Here is a 16,846-nt window from a genome sequence, read left to right as displayed (position 1 = left end):
CGATCTGCTTGTGATGCTTATGTAGAATACTTAAAATAAATAAAAAAAAATTGCCCTTAAAATGAATCTTACACAAAACCTTAAAACACACTTCACAAACCCGTACAAAAGGCACTCTCAGATTAAATAGCAAATTACTTGTTATCAAAATTATAATGAACATAGAACAAAAAATATTTACAAACTTGAGTCGCCTAGAGCACAAGGAAAAACTTAGAAATTGTCTGCAGACAGACTGCATATCAAATTTCACTTGTGCAAATAACTTAATTAGAGATATTGCAAGTACAGAATATTACAACCTGTGGAGAAAAATAAGACCACAGAAAGGGATGTGAAAAAATTATCAAATGTGGTAAGCAAATAAGTTGTATATATTAGGCTTAGGAATTAGAACAAAATACACAGATAAACTTAGGCTTCAAAACCGAACACTTTATTTCATTGAACGTAAGCGTAAGGCAAAGGTACAGCTTTTGAGCTCCTCTGCGTATACGGAAAAAGGCTTACGAGCTGTGCATTTCTACGATTCTACGCAAGCCAGGGGTACAGTTCTAGAGGTGCTCTGGGAGAACGGACAACAGCTTTCGAACTATCCGCCCCTGAAGCTGTTTCCACGTCAAGGCTCATATAAGGCAACACTAGCGGACAACCGTGACATTGGGTCACACCACACTTATGCGATGAAGAAGTAAATCTTGGAATCAGCTGATATAATGATGAGTTCCATCAGGCGGTTATCAAATTGATCAACTTCTTTAGATTAAAGAGGAGGAAGATTAGTGGCAACCATTTCAGGAAAGATTTTTCAAGACAGAGCTCTCACTGCAAAACAAACCTAGTCGAAACTGGAAACCTCGTGGCACGCATAATTTAGTTGGCCGTGAGAGTCATTTACCTCTGTGCTAAATTTTTCAGCCATAGATTCTCCCAGAGCTAACCCCCTATTAAGTGCCTCTCTTCCCTGCAGAAGGATTCATAGGAGATTTTTGAACAATTTATGCCCCTTTGGACTTAGTTTCACAGGCAAGGAATGCTTCACTATTGTAGTGTAATTGACTCTCTTTGTGATCCAATTATCAGGAAATTGAGTTTTAATCCTGAATTCATTAGATGTTATCTAGAGATAAAAGGTAAAGAATGTACTTCCGCTTAAATTAAATTTCGAATAACAATAAACGCAAAAGACGTACTTCATGACTAAATAAGAGGGTAAACTTATTACAGGAAAGAGTAATCGTTTCTAACTAATCCACTAATCAACTTCTTAAAGATCTTATATAATTAGCTAATAGTGACTTGTTTGAAGCTTTCACATGAACTACATCAATTATCGCAATAGGTTTGCGGAATATAAACAAATCGCATTGCTACCAACCCTTATCCTCAAATACACGGTACGCATTTGTGTTGTCGGTCATATTTCACATCAGAATATGAATTGCTCGTTCCCTTACAAATCCTTTGCCAACTAACAAAAGCAATCTAGCAATCTTCGTTACGTACCATAATGAAAGATATGAATTTGCTAAGCCAAAAACGACAGCATAATACGCATACCGTATGTGGAGGACTATCTTCGACATTCCGATGAATGTAAATCTTCTCAATTTCACCGCTTTGAACTTGAGAATTTACAATTGGTGGAATTCCTCCGGTGTTCACACAAATTAGCAATAGGAAATGCATTTTCAGAGCGCGAATCGGATAAGCTTCAGGACCACTCCTCGAAGGTCCTTTTCCAATTGAGTCGACCTTTACATCCGCGAATACAACGGAGCATTGCCTGATGAACTGAGTCTCTTCTGACTTAAGCCATGCAACCGCAAGACCTAAAAGTAATTCACCATAATTTCATGAGCAGAACCTTGTTAGGAAGTTGCAGGGCTCCTGAGCCAGCGAATACTGAATACCCACTTTCACAAGGATCTGATTTCGCACGGGCAGCTCTTTTTCTTCTTTTTGGAAAACTGAACCGAATGAAAATTTCGTGACCATTCGATAGTAGTCTATAAAATTTACGAAAAGTATTTTAAATTCGCACTGCTATTTTTAATTGTTTGCTGCAGAAAGCTTATGGAAGTAAATTTTCCTAATAAAAATGAAAAATATGCATATATGTATATATATCCATATATATATGGACTACGCTTTAAGCGACCAAGTCTTCCGGTCTTCGCATCCTCCTTGCGTGCTCCGCTTTTCCAAGTTCCTCCTGTATTCTTTTGATTGCCAAGTTCACCGTACACCAGTTTACCTCCGACTTCAACATTTCTCCGATGATGTTCTGCGGACTTAGGTTGGATTTCAGGCTGTCTTCCAGACTTTTCCTTTTTGAGAAAAATCATGGACAGTGGAACATAACATGTTCCGAGTCCTCAGGTGTGCAACCGCATTCAGAATAAAAGGGAGAATCATCCAGCCTGAATTGGTGCAGATACTTCCTGCAACCACAATATCCTGACAGGAATTGCGTCAGATGGTCGTTAATCTCGTCGTGTCGTCGCCGGATCCACTCCTCAATATTCTCCTCTGCGAATCATTCCACCGTTGCTGCCACTTCTCCAGCGACTCTCGCCATGCCGTCTTTCGGTATTCCACATCCTTTTCAGGAGGATTCATTTTCCATTTCTCGTACAGGCAGTGTGTCTCACTTGCCAGAATGTCCACCAGGATCATTATCGCACTAACACTCGCTGCGGAGCCTGATATTGTTCTGAAGACGCTCCACACCACGCCACTAAACGGTAAGTTATATTTACCCTCCACCGATTACTCTCACATGCTAGTGTTTCCTCCCAAACTGGTGCCGCGTATAATAATGTAGAGCGGACCACTCCGGCCACAGGCCGCGACTGTATCGCGACAGCTTCAGAACAACATCTACGGCGTCGATCGTTCGCTTCAGATACGAAAGGTTTTGTGTATTTCTTTTATAAAAAGATTTGAGTGAACATTTGCCCCATTAGTTCCTAGCAGATAATATAAGCATCTATTATACGAAAATATCCACTTTCGGGTGATACTGACATTCAAAGTCATGAATTTGTACGGAAGCGACAGCGTTGACCTTATTTAACTTTGTTAATAATACCGCAATTTTCACAAAACTTGGTAGTATCATGTTCTATGTTATTACCTACACTGCTGATTCGTTATTCTAAAATGATTTTAAAAGAGGTTTTGCAGTCAATTAGTTTATTTCGGAGCCCAGGCACTATATAATAGCAACCTCACGATTTTTTTCAGATTTTTGGGTTGGGTACTTTCTGGGAATGGGTCTGAGAAAGAAACGATCACTTTCGACCCCCCGCACTCCTCACTTTTCCAACAAATGTCGAAACTAAAGCTTCGGAAAGTACTCACCGAGACTTTTGGTTTGGTATCCCACATGACTATATTTGGTAAATAAAAATGTACGCCCCCTTTTACGTGTATGGGGACCCCCCCCCCCTTTAAATTCGACGTGGAACGATGTAACTCACTGCATGCGTGAGTATTCACAGTTCCCATCTTTCCATCAAATTTGGTGGCAATCGCTTAACCGCTTCCGAGCAGAATGTATGTGATAGACAGACAGAAAGATAGAAATCCATAAGAATATGGTAACAGCTATGGGGTCAGTCAGAAAAGGGTTACTGGACTTACAGGTTGAGGGGAGGGAGTGGCTGCAGAGAAAGCATGGGGAGATCAATTATAATCTCACCCAATTTCTCACCAGCCATGGAGGATACCATCAATGTTGCAGTTGTCTAAGCTGCAAACGGGTCCTAGAGGCCCCGGCGCACGTATTCTTCGAATGATTTAGGTTCGTGGATGAAAGGAGGAAACTCTAGGAGACGTGAGACGATTTTGTACAGAGAATGGTAACTTGCTAAGGGGATTGGGATGCGATCAATTCCATGATCGCAGCAATCCAGGATATACTGCGCAAAGCAGAAGAAGTGAGGCAGGCGCGGTTACGAACCTCGCGGGTAAACGGAAGGAGGGCTAACTAAAGTAAGCTAACTCCGCTCCGTGATGTAATAAGTAAAGATAGAAGGAGAGTTGGGGTGGTGGTTTTAGGGGGTAAAAATGCCAGAGTCTTATGTCTTATATTCCACCTGATGAAAAAAAAGGCAGACAGACAGTAAACCGATTTTAATAAGGTTTACACAAAACCTGGTCATTGTTGTTGTTATAAACAGGGTTGTATTTGGTTTTGAAATTACCCTTTTTTAAGGTTTCGGTTCAATGTCTGTCTGTCTGTCTGCCCGTCTGTCTGTCTTTTTTTTTTGGCTGAGGGAAATCCATCATGGATACGCATCTGGAATCTAGGACACGCATACCGGACTCTTACCGACTAAAACCTCCCATATTTTCTCCACACTCTCGCCGCGGGGCCACCGTTTCGGTATTGCTTCGCGAGGCTGTTCAGATCTTAGCTGTTCACTCTAAATGCGCTGGCTACCGCTATGCGTGGCGTTAATTACAGTCGCTTGTCTTCTATGTCTCTGCTGTACTTCTGCTGCATTTTGTTGCTGGTGGATCCGTTTCATCATTGCAACTACCCCATCCCATGTTGTATTTGATTGCACCATGTACCTTATCAGATTTTCCACCGTTAAACGGGTATTTAGCTCTGTTTCAAGCTTTCTCCTTGAGCTTTTAAATCTGAGGCAGGCGAAGAAAACGTGTTCTGCTTTTTCAGCTGTACCTTCACACTTAGGACAATCGGACGATTCATCTAGACCGAACCTTTACCGAGTCTTACCGAGTCTTACCGAGGTCCATAGTCTACATGCCACGTGCTGTTTACCATGCAACCTGTGACCGCAAACGCTCACTTTGCTTGTTTAGACTTGCTTCCTGATTTTCGTAAACGACTTGCCTCATCGGTTAGAATATCTACCGAGATCATCCCCGCAATCACGCATGCTGCCTCATGAGATATTGTTCGGTAGGCGCAACATGTTCGCTTAACCGATATGTAGCTTAAAGCTGTCTACAATTTTCTCCGATTTTTATCGCGTAGTGCCGCGTCTAAAAGTGCAGAACTGATGACTCGCGATAAGAGTAATCATCAACTGTGCTTCTGGCCGCCTACATTTGGGAGCATCCTTGCCAGTGTTAAGCTGATTGTCGCCGCTTTCTGCCCAGCAAGCTTTAGGTGGGGTTTGAAGCTCAGCTTGGAGTCGAATATTACTCCCAGGTATTTTAGCGATGGCTGAGAGCTAACAACATGGGCCCCGATGCAAATTTCAACAGTTTTCTGTTTCCGCCGCTTTGTAAAGAGCGCTAACTCCGTCTTGTGTTCGGCAAGCTCCAGCCCTGGTCTTTAAGCCAAGACTTAATCGTCTGTATAGTCTCGTTCGCATATATTACATACATCTGCGACCCTTCGTCCGTATTAGAAAGTAGCTTCCGTTGTCGGAAGTGGCTAGTTCAAAAACCAGTTTGGTAGCATCAACGGCCGACCGAGCCTTCCGGAAGCCAAACTGCCTATTCGATAAATAAGCTCCACTATCAATTAATGAATGTAACCGGTTATAGATTACCAGCTCGAGGAACCTGCCTATTGTATTCAGAAGATAGGTCTATAGGATGTTGGTTCACCTATCGGCTTACCTGTCTTCAGGATCAATACAACCTTTTGTATTTTCTCTGCGGGGAAAGACCCTTCTTTTAGACAGGCTGTAAATTTCGTGCAAACATGCTTGGTGCCATTCTCCGTCTATCTGTCTGTCTGTCAGTCTGTCACACGCACTTTTCTCAGAAACGGCTATACCGATTGAAACGAAATTTGGTGAGAAGATATGCGGTGAGTGATATCTGTCTACATTGAGGTTAAGGGGGGGGCAAAAGGGGGGTGTAAAATTTGTTTTCATCAAATATGATCATGTTGGATATCAAATGAAAGGTCCTGATTAGTAAGAATGCGCTCTTGGTATTGAGATTTATCAGAAAGGCGAGGAGTGGGAGGGGTGGAAAGTGACGATTTCTTTAACAGACCCATGCTCATCTGTAAATGTAACTTTGCTTAGAACACATGTAGTCATGAACCGAACTGGAACTAATAAGACACGCTTAAAAATAGAATTTTGACAGCCTTTAGAAAACCAACAAGTCGGAATACCGGAAGCTCGTGCTTCGGGTATAAAGGTTTTGTGTTCATCTTATCTAAGAAATTTCAACGCACATTTTTCTACTCGTATACAGCTACAAAACTACGAGACATACGTACATATTACAGCCGTAGATGTTACGCTCACCCTAAACAAACAAACCGCCTATTTTCGAATACTGTACATATTTCCGATTTACTTCTTATATCTATTTGAATTAGGCTCTACCCGCAAAGTTCATTAGCACGCATATACTATATACCTACATACACACATGTCTCGTTGGAATAATTGATATTCATATACAAATGATTAAAGAACTAAAACAAAATAATTCTTTTCCACCCAATTCATGCGAACTTACTTCGTTGTGGTATTGACGAATTGATATGTGATGATGACGTCATGCAGGTTGTAGAGTGCACGAAATTCACAAAAAATTGTAAAGTTTTACCCCATATAACTTTGTTAATAATAGTTGGATTTTCTTCAAACTTGACCAAACTATGCATTATGTTCTTCGTTATACACATGCCAAATTTTGTACTTCTGAGATGAACATAAGGGGGGTGCCAGGTAAATTTCTAAAATGTGGAAATATACTATTATTAACTATATTTGTGCAGATATCGGAACCGGATATATTTTGAGGCCTAGATTTCGTAGAGATGCACTATTTTTTCAGATTTTTCGATTGGATAGGTTCTGAGAACGAGACCTGTTACACTTTTTGGGGGTCATATTTTGAGCCCTCACTCCCCTATGTTTCACCCAATATCAAATATTGAACCAGTTTCGAAAAGTACTAATTGAGACCTTTCATTTGATACCCCACATGGCCACATTTTATGAAAAAAAATTTTGCACCCTCCTTTCACATGTATGGGGAGCCCCCCTTAAACTTAACATAAAATGACGTCAGTTGCTGCATGTAAAGGGAACGGCAGATCACATACTCCTACCAATTTTCATGACAATCGGTTCAGCCGTTTCCGAATAAATCGGCTGTGACAGACAGACAGACAGACAGACGGACAGACAGACATCGAATCGATTCTAATAAGGTTTTGTTTCACACAAAACCTTAAAAATCGTCCCCATATTATTAACTGAAACATGGAAAAAAGGGACTTAATGTCAACGAATCTCGTTCCGATTATTTACAAAGAAAAACTATTAGGATTGATCGAATAGCTGCTATGAAAAATGAGGAGAAGTTTAATAAAACGTATTCGAGATAAAAGCGTTCAAAAGATTTAAAAGATGTTTGCAATCATTTAAAGTAAAAAAAAATATTTAACTTTAGATGCAGTTTTTGGAAGATCTAAAGAATAAAATAGAAAAGGAATCAAGGAAATGGAATAATAAACAGCCGGACGATCGCAAAAAGTATGAGGAGAAATGTGATGTCGCAAATACGAGTACCATATGAAAAATGTACTGTTTTGTGCCTTCTTGTTAATAGTAACTTATAAAGAATTTCCTGATTTGCCTGCACAAAAAAAAATTATTGTGAGTTTTGACTTGAAATTTTGAAGGATGGTACTTGAGACTATATTCTATCGAATTAGTAAATAAAAAAATTTTGAAAAAAAAGGTGACTGTGAAAAGTTCCCTTAAGTTCATCATCCGACGATGTAATTCACCACAACATTACTCGGTGATATTTAGTGATGACTTATATCGCATTGACACACGCACTGACATTACAAAACATTACTCATCACAAGAATAATGTCATCATCACTTCTGTATCAAGTTATGTTAATGTTAAGCGATGTAGTGATCTTGTCATGTTAAGTGATGTTTGTTAATGTTTGGATTGCGCTCGATGAGGTTAGGTAATATTACACTTTTAGGGGACATCAGTCTTTTATCATACATCACCTACCAATCTCCATCGAAAATAGTGTTATATGTAGAATATCAAATGAAAAGTTGGCATAAATGATTTTTCTAGATTTATCCTACTTTTGATATTAATCAATTTTTATAGCAAAGTTGTGTTAAAACATTAGATAACACCGAGCCACTACTATGGGATCTATGGAATTACCTTGTCAATCTCCCCGAACCCAAAATCATCTAAAGTTTCTTAGGTGAGAAAACCACAAACCCTTTCACACTTGGAGCGATCAACTTCCGCTTTGGAATCTCTTCATAGGAGCGAGTATGTGCGTTAGAGTATACTACACTTTTGCGGTAGTTATCGTTTTTCTTTTCAATAACTAAGCTACATATATATGTATATTTTCATAAAGCCTGTAAACTCGATGGGAAGAGGACATTAACCAATTTTGTAATAACAGAATATTAAAATCTGTGACTATAGAATACATTCCGCCTGATTCATTCTACATATTGCTCATTAGTCACTGCAGGCTGATAGTCTCCCCAATGATTTAAACCATGAAGATGGTCCATGGCTAATCTACATAGAACTTTGCGCAACCGCAAATTGCAAAGCACTCATTTTCTAAACCTACATCATGCATATTATCTTACTTGAACGGAAATACTCGCTCAAATTGAACCTGGGCTTTGAATCAAAAATGGGAGCTAAAAATATAGAGAGTAAAAGCGAGCCCCAAGCATATTCACTCCAACCAAATTTCCAGATATTCTTCCCTCAACATCCATGCATATGTGGGGCTAAAAGCTCCACTTTGCAGGTAGTGCCCACGAACAATTTTCCATACCAACACAGAGTATCACCTGTCGTCTTGATTTCACTTTGCGGCTTTGTGTAATTCAATATTTTACAGAAATTTTTCTGAAGCAATTCACACGCCAAGCACTTCAACTTGGTGAGTTTTTCTATTGAATCTTGTTGTGAACATCCTCATGCTAATTTGTAATTGCCACTCATTAACATTGGAAATTGGATTAGGGGATTTCATACATTTACCATTCCACCCTTGGTGCAATTGATACTCCATGGTCATGTTCGTTGAAATGTTGCAGGGCTTTTAGGTAAAGAAATACCAACCTTCGTGAGTATGCTCAAACCTCAAATAGATATTGTGAGTGAATTAGTCTCCCGACCTCTAATCCCATTGTCGAACAAGTCATGTAAAGAAAAGCTGCCTAAGTGATGAGAAACTCAATAAAGATACAATTAAAGCTGCAACAATATGTATTGCTGCTTAATTTATGCTTGTAGAAAACAATACTTTTAATCTTTAGAATGAAAAGTTGTTTGAAACATTCACGATATCGCATACGTAAATTACATTCTATAATATTTCTGTATATTCCAGGCTCTCTATGAATTTAAAAGTTATATATAATATTTACCAGAGTCGAGAGACTTGTGTGCAATAAGGCGAAAATGTCTCTTCAGCAGGGGCGATGTGGTCCTAACCTTATGATTGCAACTGTAAAGGTGATCCCTTCTCCGCAGAAGCTTTTTAAGAAAAACTGATTATCTTTCATAAAAGTGATGATACTCATTGCCTTCTGTATCCTATCCTCTCTTCGGTACGTAACGTCCATAACCGTAACCTTAGTTGCTAAAGACCAAATTTCAGTTCATTTGAACTTTATTAACCACCTTTCATGATTTCGCTTCCAGTGTTTAATTTTCATCTCCCTAGCTAACATCATCCATTTACGTGTGACCAAGCACTCAACACTTTCTATACCATTTTATCTGGTCTCCTTCCTTGTTAAGTTCCCCCCCTCCTAAGTCCTTACGCTCTTATCCCGTCTGGTTCACCACTGAAGTTCACAAAAAACTACGTCAAAAAGAGACTGCGAGGAAGAAGTTCCTGTCTTAGTTTTTTTTTAAATCTCTACGTTCCTCGGTCAAATCCTTAATACGTAAGTCCAGAAACGAATATTTGATCAGTGTGGAAGACTCACTACAGTGCGGAAACCTGAGACCTTTCTGGTCCCACATTCGCAACTCCAGATGCCGTGCCCAGTTATCCCCTCCGTCCATTAAATTCTCTGGCTTCTCAGCTAACTACCCCCCAACTATCTTGTGATTTACTCTGCCGCTACTTTTCGTCAGTCTATTTCCCCTCCCCCGAATCGCTCCCGATAGTGAATGTAGCCTGCCCCGCATCGCCTACCATTCCCTTCTTACCCCTATCCTTGTTCAGTACCTCACTGGCAAACTTGATGCCAATATCGAACCTGGCTACGATGGTCTTCCAAACCTGTTTTTGCTCAAAACGGGTAAGTCCATCTCCCTTCCCCTATCTCTTATTTTCAACAAAAGTCTAGAAGAGAATCATTTTCCCGACTTGTGGAAAGAGGCTTTCATCATCCCCATACACAAAAGTGGCAATCGTACGCTTGCCGAGAATTGCCGTCCCATTTCCTTCCTCTCCTCCTGTTCCCAAATCCTGGAAAGATATGTCAGCGACTGGTTGTCCACCCACTTTGGCCAACACATAGTGAAAGAGCAACGCGGCTTCATTAAACGTAGGTCCACCGCCTCCAACCTGCTTGACTTTACTAACTTTGTCGCCAAATGTCTAAATTCACGGCAAGACTTCGACACTGTAAATCACAAGATACTTCTATCCAAACTCTCGTCTCTAGACGTTCCCATACCACTTGCTTTATAGCTTGCCTCTTACCTTTCCAACCGATCCTGCCGCATCTCTTTTGACAGCTATACTTCTCCCCCTCCTCTGCCGTCCCACAGGGATCTATTCTAGGTCCTTTGTTATTTTTATTTTTTATTAACGACCTTCCTCCCCTCCTTACTTGTCCCTGTTTGCTCTATGCAGACGACCGTAAGCTGTGTTCCACTATATCGTCATTTATGGACTGTGTTTCCCTTCAATCTAGCCTGGACACTATTGTTCGTTGGTGCTCAACTAATGGTTTAGCACTAAACATCAGAAAGTGTCACTCTATTTGCTACTCCCTAAAATTGTCACCCACTTCTTTCTCCTACCACTTTCGGATGATATTGACATTCATAGTCTTGAATTTTCAAAGAAGTGACAACTTTCTTAGTAATAGTGCGATTTCCACCAAACTTGGTAGCATGCTCTATGTCGTAGCCTACATTACTGCAAACTGATTTTTGATTTTTTAAGATTTTTTGGTTGGTAGTCTCTGAGATGATCACTTTCGACCCCCGCACTCCCCACCTTTCCAACAGATAACTAAGACTGGCTTCGGAAAGTACTAATCGAAACCTTTCATTTGATACCCTACATGACTATATTTGGTGAAAACAATATTTATACTCCCTTCCCCGCTTGTATGCATGTGTGGGGACCTCCCTTAAATTCTTCGTAAAATGATGTGCATGTGTGAGCGTTCACAGTTCACACCTTTCCACCAAATTTGGTGTCAATCACTATAACTGTCTCCGAAAAAAATGCGTGTGACAAACAAACAGTAAACCGATTTTAATAAGGTTTTGTTTTACACAAAACTTTAAAAAGGGGCTGGAATCTTTTACGATGAAAGATTCGTAAGCCGAGATACCATATCCTTACATAGAAGCAACCATGCTGATAAAATAATGGTTCTCTGGGTCTTCCGCTGGCGTAGAAGCTTTGGAAGTTGGTAGGGTATATAAATCCAACCTATTTATTGGGAAAGTAGCAAATCTAATCCTACTGGAGAGAAGCTATTTAATTTCATCACTTGAACTAGTTTCATGATTACAAACGTACGTTGACCCCAACAGCAGCAGAAACGGCGGAAAGCTGACCCTATCTCCACTTCTATGGAGTATGCTGATCAATTCACTGCTACGTGGACTATATAAACTGTCAATACACGCTCAAGCAGATGCGGATTACTTGGTTATCTTGGCTGTTGATCGATGGCTGCTATGCAACCATCAAAGTATTATTAACAAAAAGGGGGAAACTGAAATGTCTTTGCCATTCAAAGACAAGTGGATTAATCCTTCAACTTTGAGGAGGAGTGAAACATCTGGGAGATATCGAAAAACCAGAAATGTTTAACGGTTTCGTCCAGAACAGAGGCAACTCTTCAGACAGTGCCTCACCTCTGGCCTGGGACCGCCAAAACACGACAAGGTTACGAATTATATTGAACTAAACGGCCAATTGTTTTAGTTTAAGCGAGACTAAAGCTGGGTAGTTGTTTAGGATATGCGGGATCCTAAGTCCACTTCCACATGATGGTGGGGAGATATTCTAGATAAGGGCCTTCTTCGGAACAAACGTTTAGAGCTCCCACAGCTTATGGACCATGCCGAAGAACCTCCATCTCGACATAGAAACTAATGCCTCATGTGGTAAGGTTATTTCGATTAAGCCGATTTTCGCCTATTCATTTAAAATGTATTGGGTTAAGGTGAGATAAAAGAGTATTCACTACACGCTAGTTTCCCTGCAAAGGACTACAAATTTGTGCATATGTCTGGGTATCACCGGCGCAATCAAGGCGATACTTGTCGCAGCTCTAAATGGCCGATTCAATTTGCAGCCCTTGGATACATGTATTCAGAACACTTCCTTAAGAGCAGATCATAAAATAATTCATTGAAGACTATGAAGAAATATTACGCGTAAAGGGCATAAACTATTGGAAAACATCAACCTCCAGCGAAAGCTAAGCAGTCTTGAAGAGGTAAAGTTAAAAACCGTTCATGGTTGTAGATCTCTTTTGTACTCTATATTGAGATTAGTGGAACTATTTTTTATACCAGTTCATTTGAAGTGGAAAGAACTGGAATTCCGGATGCTCGGGCAAAATTTGTACACATGATCGCCACTTACCACTTGGTGACAGTAGCACGCTAACCACACCCATCGTCCGCCGTTCGTTGTAATGCATCCCAGCTCCCCCCGGGAATTCCTAGGAAGCCCGCACTCCTTCTCTTGTATTATGTGCCGAGCGCTTTTGGGGCGACCTTCTCGTCGGCCATCTTGGGACATCGATTTTGGGCACTGGGCCCTGTGTTGCTAGACTCGTTATAGGTAAGATAGCCCACATATGTTTCAATACTTTTTGTGGCAACAATTACAAGCACAACTGTGTTGGAGCCTATCCGAATACGAATGCGAAGACGTATTACAAGCTTAGCCACAGACCCCGTTTTCAAAAAGTTTGTGGTTAGATTATGTTGTCTATTTTGCGTTATTCGTCCATTATCCAGATCTGATAAGACCCCAAGTGAGCCGGACTTTAACGGAATTTAAGGTCTGAGGGCGTTATTTTTACAAAGTTTTTAGATTAGAATGTGTATTTAAAGCACGTGTTTATCGTTTCTTAAAACTGTTATAACACAGATATACTGAAAACTACGAGCTTCAATGTTTCCGAAGGGCATACAGGATAGCGAATCGGTCTAACCACAGTGAGAGTTAAAACACAACTACCTTCTGATCGCATTGCATATGGGTGACAGGCCACCGACCAAGTACTTCATTTGTAATAGTATCAGGACAGCGTACTCCAATGATACGACGCAAATAGTTGTTCGTGAAAGCCTGCAGCTTTCGATTCCATTTCTATTTCCATATAACAACACAGAATAGTCTCAACTTGATTTTGGTGTTGACATAACTGCATTTCCAGATTTAAAGCACAAGAGGGAAAGCGAATGAAGTACTGTTAATGCATCGGACAACATCCAGTTCCATTTCACCATCAGCAGAAACTATCCTTCCTAAATACGTACGAGTAAATTGATAGATAGTACAAAGCGAATGCAGCTCAGCACCTAGCCGACATCTTGTGCCAATATAAGGCTCATGTAACAGTATTGCAAGAGATGCGCTGGATAGCGACCGGTTTGCAAAAGAAGAGCGACTACACCATATATTGCAGCAGTCGTCCAGTAAACCATGTGCTCGGAGTAGGGTTCCTAGTCAGCCAAAAAATTAAATCTGCTGTTATCGGCTTTGATAACAGAAGCGAAAGGCTATGCATGAAGTGTAAGCATCATTAACGTTCACGCTCCTACAGAGCCGGTGAAGGATGCCTTATGCGAGGATTTTGAGTGGACCTTCGACGCCTATCCCAATTATGATAGCAAAATCATACTCGGAGATCTTAACAGCCAATCAGGGACGGAGCTCGTATTCAGGCGACACGTCGGCTCCCATAGCTTACATAAAGATACCAATGATAACGGACTGCGGATTATTAAGTTAGAAGTATCGCAGAAAGCGGCCTACAAACATCCACGGGCCTCTCCAGACGGGAGCACTCTCAACTAAATTGACCACATGTTGATTGAACCCCGCCACCTCTCAGCCGTGATGAACGTTAGAACATATAAGGGGCCAATATATACTCGGATCAATATCTCGTAAGCATAGTGTTCCGGGCTTGAATTACAATACTACCTACAATAACTTCTGACAATCAGGTGAAAGTAAACACTGAAGCCATCCAAAGCATAGCCCTCCGTAATACCTGTAAAGGGGAAATTGATGCCGCAATAACTGCAATCAGCAGAGGTCCTGGAGGTGAAGCATCGACAAATGATCTTCGCAATCACCTGAAGAACGTTATCATAAATACGACCACAAACATACTTGGTCCCAGCCGGAAAAAACGTCGGAACGGTTTATTCGACAATAAATGTAATCTAGCAACGGAACGGAAGAATGCTATATAACGAGTAATGTTGCATTCTCAGACGTATAACGAACTCCATCGAGCATAGAAGCGATTTGACAGACGGAAAAAGGTAGCCTGGGAGAACCAACATGTCTGTGAACTCAAAAAGTACAGGGTGCAACCTCACCAAGTCCGGAAGTTTTACCAACAAATCAGCAGAATGAAGCCCTATAAACCGCGAAGCTCATCATCACTTTCGAGACCATTCAACATCAACAACGGTCTAAGCCAAGGGAATGCCCTATCAAGTGTCCTCTTTAACCTGGCCCTGGAGAAAGTGATCTCTTTAAGTCGACCCAACTACTGGCCTATGCTGATGATATCGACGAGATCTTGGGTTGCACATCAATGAAAGCAAGACGAAATATATAGTGGCAACGTCAACACTAAAAACCAACAAACCAACAACATAAAATCGCACAGGGAGAGTAGTGACGATAGGAGCCTACAACTTTGAGACCGTTGCTAACTTCCCCTATCTAGGGTTGAAAATCACGACCGATAACAGCTACGATGATGAAATCCATACACGACTATTGGCAGCCAACTGCGCCTATTAGAACTGACAACAAGTCGGTAAACCACAAGATGGAAGCTTCAGGCATGAAAGGTTTTGTGTATTTTTTTTATAAAAACATTTGAGTGGACATTTCTCCAATTAATACCCAGCCTGCAATATATGCATATATTATGTGATAATATCCACTTTCGCTTTATATTGACATTTAAAGTCTTGAATTTGCACCAAAGTGGCAACTTTGACATATTATAACTTTGTTAGTAATACTGCGATTTCCACCAAACTTGGTAGGATCATGCTCTATATTATAATCTACATTGCTGCATTCTAGGATGAACTTAAGGGGGTTTGACAGTCAATTACTAAAAATTATAGTAACATACTATTATTAACTTTATTTGAACAGATATCGGCATGGAGGGTATTTCGGAGCCTTAAAACCATATAGTGGTATATATATAGTGGTAGCCCTGGAAACGTCCCACCATAGTTTCTGATAATTATATATTTATATTATTACATTTTATGAAAAAAAATGTATACCCCTGTTAGCATGAATGGGGACCCCCCCCCCCCTCTTCTCTTTAAACTCTCCGTAAAATGAAGTAACTCACTATATGCGTGACCGTTCACAGTTCCCTCCTTTCCACCAAATTTGGTGTCAATCGCTATAATCATTTCTGAGAACAACGTATGACAGACGAACAGCCAGTAAACCAATTTTAATAATGTTTTGTTTTACACAAAATCTTAAAACTGTTTCGCTCGAAATGTCCCAGCATACGGTCAAAGCTCTTTCTATAGAAGACAATAACAATAAAAATTACTGCGAACTCTGGGCCGCTTTCGAGAGAAGAAATTGTTTAACACCTACATGAGGATGAAAGATTCTGTAGCCTACATAACGACGAAATCTATGAGCAATACCACCACCGTCTGGTTATGGATAAAATCCGGCTCAATAAGTTGCGATGAACGAGTCAGGCAGACCCTGCCTGAGATGGAGCGAAGGTCTAGGCCAGGACACCAGACAGCTTTTAAGGATAACGAATTGGTGGACCTCGCCAGAAAATCGGGGTATCTGGAATTGATGATGATAATATTGATAAACGCCTTCGATGCTCTGCTCATTAGTGCAGATAGGGAGAGTACGATGACTCGTCAAACTGACCATAGTTTTGTTGGTGTTTATTTTTAGTCCAACTCTACTTACCTCGCTTTTTAAATGTAGAGACATTTTGAAAAGGCCTACGACGAGGTGAGCGGGCAAACATCATCAGCATAATCAATGTTCCTGAGGAAAAATGCTATCGTCCTTTGAACCCATTCACGTCCTCCGACAAGACAGCATGAAGAACGTCACCAATAACTAAAAGAAATAATATCGGTAACAGGATACAACCCTGATGGATTCCTGGAGCTCAAAATCTTCAGAGATTTTACCTCGCTGTAGCGCATAACATTTTGCTTTCTCGAGATCAATGAAGAACAGGTGAAGCGAAGATCTAAATTCCGAGCGCTGCTCCAAAATGATCCGCTAGGTCTTGATGTAGTTCATGCAGGAGGGTCTGGAGTGAAAACCAACCTGATCTCTGTAGATGAAGCTTTCGAGATGTTCTTTGACGCATTCCATGATTCCTTTTCTTTA

General features: G+C 40.6%; 1 protein-coding gene across 1 annotated transcript in view; it reads left to right on the top strand.

Moving 5' to 3' along the window:
- Positions 1-16,846, top strand: part of LOC119648776 (ammonium transporter Rh type B) — a 70,515-nt gene that overhangs the window by 52,524 nt on the left and 1,145 nt on the right. The gene's annotated exons all lie outside the window — the stretch shown is intronic.

Source organism: Hermetia illucens, chromosome 2, assembly GCF_905115235.1.
Source record: "Hermetia illucens chromosome 2, iHerIll2.2.curated.20191125, whole genome shotgun sequence".
Taxonomy (NCBI): Eukaryota; Metazoa; Arthropoda; class Insecta; order Diptera; family Stratiomyidae; genus Hermetia; species Hermetia illucens.
The sequence above is the reverse complement of the archived record's forward strand: the minus strand, read 5'-3'. Positions and strand labels throughout refer to the sequence as shown.